This window comes from Equus asinus, chromosome 8, assembly GCF_041296235.1.
Source record: "Equus asinus isolate D_3611 breed Donkey chromosome 8, EquAss-T2T_v2, whole genome shotgun sequence".
NCBI classification, from domain to species: Eukaryota; Metazoa; Chordata; class Mammalia; order Perissodactyla; family Equidae; genus Equus; species Equus asinus.
Window position 1 is genome coordinate 43,098,915 of NC_091797.1, and position 3,939 is coordinate 43,102,853.

At 42.0% G+C, this 3,939-nt stretch overlaps 1 non-coding gene across 1 annotated transcript; it reads right to left on the reverse strand.

Annotated features, from left to right (window-relative positions):
• Positions 1-538: 538 nt before the first annotated feature.
• On the reverse strand, positions 539-620 carry TRNAS-AGA (transfer RNA serine (anticodon AGA)). Its single transcript has one exon. It is a non-coding gene; the product is annotated as a tRNA-Ser (tRNA).
• Positions 621-3,939: the final 3,319 nt, after the last annotated feature.

Here is a 3,939-nt window from a genome sequence, read left to right on the forward strand (position 1 = left end):
CCTACGCCAAACAGGAAGTACTTAAGGGGAAAAAAATACCTCTCACTCCACCCCTATTCCAGACTCCTGGACTGCATGATCCCGGGAGACAGTGCTGGTTTACCTGCTGGTGTGACGATTCTCTTAGTAGAATCATAAACAAATATCTCAGGTTCGACTCCCTGCCAACGGAGCAGTGAATCAAGGATTTCACGGAGCTTACTTTTTTAAGTGAGATATTTTTTGCATTCTCTCAAGAAGGGCGTGATTTGGTGGAGGAGAAAATCCGAGGCGGGGGTTTCAATGATAGGAAATGAACCGGCGTCATGTTTGTTTGTTTTGTTTTTTGCCTATGGAGGCAATTTTTTAAAACATCATTGCACGGTGGGCGCTCTCTGGCAGTAAAATTTTGAGTGGGGGCTGGAGCAGGACACGTTTAGTCAAGAAGTTTGCCCTGCCGTGGTAGGAAGTGGTTAGTGAGTTCCTTTCCGTGTAATTTCAGATTGTCAAACTGATCATTTGAGAAGGTAGTACTAAATTCAGAGAGGAAAAAACATCCCGTAGTCGGCAGGATTCGAACCTGCGCGGGGAGACCCCAATGGATTTCTAGTCCATCGCCTTAACCACTCGGCCACGACTACACCTGCTGAAAAAGAAACGAATTGACAGGAATCACGTGGCAGACTGAAAAAGTGATGTGTACAAACCCGCGTCTTTAGTGAGCCTGGTGGAAATGCTGAGGTGAAATGAGAGAGGAAGGGAGGCTAACCTGTCGGACATACCCAGGAATCAGGGGCACCGGAATGAGAGACATAAAGTCGTCACCGCATAAGCATCAGCGTTACCAGCAAACTTCAGGTTAGTTCAGATCACACCCCGCGAGCGCCTGCCTGCTCTGGGAACCCGACCGGCTGGTGCGAGCTTCTGTCCTCACCACCACTGGCGCCAAACCTAGCCCATACCAACGGGGAGGCAGGTCCTAACCCTCTTCTAGTCTGGGATGTTGGGACTTCCCGACGCCCAAGGCTCCTCTTTCATTAACGCTGTGCGAGGTGGATTCCAGGCAGGGAATCGCTTCCGCTGATTTGCGTTGCAGGTTGGGGGCGCGAAGAATGATGTGGAAAAGCCGCCTCTGTATCCCCTCGCCGTGATGTTGCTAAGCCTTTGGGCTCATACTCTGCTTTGAGTTTTAGCCGACTCAGGGGCTATTTCTTCCTAGATTTAACCAGCGCAACAGGTTTTCTTTTTCTCCTTACATTTCGACCTCAGTTGCTCAGTCACAGTGTTTTTGCCAAGTCTTGAAACTGTTTTTGTCTATCTTGCTTAGAAAATCTTAATCTAATTTTTAAAAGAAGGAGAAAAAGGAAGAGAGATCAAAGAAAGAAGGATTTATTCTATCATCTAAACAAAGAAGAAAAGGACGGAGAAGAGGAGTGAAGAGTGAAATGGTGGGGAGAGGATGAAGAAAGACTGCATTTCTACTGACGTAAAATCAACTCTAAGAAACCTATGGTTTAATGGAGTGGAGTCTATTAAGTCGAGTTTTGGGTAAGGGAGCCAGAATCCATATTTAACTGAGCAGTCTATTATATAAACTGTCTTTTCTATCAAAATGAGTATCAATCACATAAACATTCTTTAAAAATCATGCCAGGTTACGGCATGACTAAATGCAAATTTTAAGTAAAATGTAAGTTGTGTTATAGATGTTGCCACAGTTAGTCATATCATGGCCCTTTTATTTGGTCTCCTCGTTTTAAACAAGAATATAACGTTTTAGGTAAATTTCTTTGGATCTCTAGTTTGAAGGAAGTTAAATACTGAAGAAATAACACAAACGTTTCATGGTTTAAAAAATATCCCATCAAAAAAGGAAAGTGGCTGTGATTAATGCACACTGAATTTGTTTTTTCTTTTTTTACTTAGAATACAATGAACAGAGATCCTTGACAGTTTCAATCTTATCATATATAGTTCAAAACAGGCAGAACAAATCTATGATGTTAGGAATCAGGAAGTGATTGTTGAAGGTAGTCATGGCTGAGACAGTCCATGGGGCGCCTGCTGGAGATGCTGGGAATTGTTGATTCTCATTCTGGGTGCTGGGTACATAGATATTGTTCACTTTGTAAAAATTGCTTGAGCTGTATAATCAGGGTTTATGTACTTTTCTGCTTCACTACTGCGTTATACTATATGTCAATAAAAAATTACTTAAAAAACAAAGCCTCTCAAGTTGTTTTAAGCAGAAGGGATTAATAAAGAATTGCAGAAGCTTACAAAATTTTTTTAAAAGAGGGGTAGGGGGAGGTGCCAGCTCTAATCCGGCCCTGCAGAAATGATTCCCGAAACAACCCTGCAGAAATGTCCTCCCAGAGAGGCTGCTATTGTCTCTACAATCAAGAAAGTAGGAAATGAGGATGCTGCCACTGGAATCATTGATTTCAGGCATGTATTGCCTGAACTATACAGCAGAGATTGGCACTACAATATTCTCTCTAGGGCAGTGGTTCTCCAAATTTAGCAGGACAGCTATCCATCATGACAGAAAGCAAGTCAGCCTGGGTCTTAATTTGTAAAGGGAACAGAGTGATGACAAGGAGAAGTCAAAACCATTGAAAGAAAAGTTTAATGTTACTCATAGTTACCCTAGAAATGAGAGGCATGGCACACCACATAGGGCCACAGAGGGAGGCACCAGTTTTGGTCAAGAGGCAGAAAAGAGAAAGGGGAAAGCATAAGCCACAGTCTCTACTGAGATTTCCACAGGAAAGAAAAAGCAGGTCAGTTTAGTATTGGCTAATTTGAATAATTCTTTGAGCTTTAGGGCATGGGAACTATCCCTAGTTGTCTGTTACCTGGCTCTGGGCTGATGTAGGACACAGGCAATATTGGCTTAGTGTGAGAGAGTTAGATAAAGGAGGTGGTTCAGACCATGGGCTCTGGATTGCAAGTGATGTAAACAACTCTGGCAGTTAATTTGGCCCTGTGATTAACGGGTACCAAATGGACAAACGCACAAGCTAAGAAAATACGGAACAGTCAGAAAGCAATTTACATTTCTCAACAAGTTGTCAAATGCTGCTGCTGGTGCTGGGCTGGGGACCACACTTTGAGAAACACATGTTCTGGAGCACACTATGCCTCCTAGATGTGAATTAGCAACACAATGGATGTGCCTTACCTTGCAGAAAATTCCAACAAGTCCATGACAATTCTTGTCTTGTCAGCACAAAAAAAAAATGAACCAGAAGTTGGCTCATTTCCACATTTGAAAACTCCAAGGCAAAGCTTAAGTCACACTTAGAACCCTAGCTGAAAGGGAGCTAGGGAAATGTAGTTTTAACTTTCTAGCCTCTATAGTGTGGGAAGAATCACCTGAAGGAGATAGAAATAGATGGTTACTGCCAAAAATGGGGGGCCTGCCCACAGGATTAACAATAATTTGTCAGTATCACCCTGAGGGGAAGTTGACTGTCACTGTTCTTGAAAGAGGACCCTACTGTTAGAGACCAGTGTGTCAGCCACTGCCCTAGGAGACTACCCAGATTCCTACCATCTGATTTCTTGCAGATAGCATAGTCTTTTTTCTTATTGATTTAAGGAGTTCTTTATACATTCTAGACATACGACTTTTGTCAGATATATGTATTACAAATATCTTCTTCTACTCTGTGCCTTTTCACACTGCTAATAGTGTCTTTGGAGGTACTAAAGTTCTTAAATTTAAAGAAGTCCAATTTATCAATCGTTTTTATGGTTTTTGCTTTTTGTTCTTATTAAACAGGACCTCTTTGCCAACCCAAAGTTCATGAAAATAGTCTCCTGTTTTCCTCTATAACTTTCATTGTTTTACCTTGAACATTTAGGTCTTTAATCCATCTTAAATTAGCTTAGGGAATAGTTTACAGAAGAGATCAATGTCCACATTGTTTTCCTTTGTATATTCAGTTGACGAAG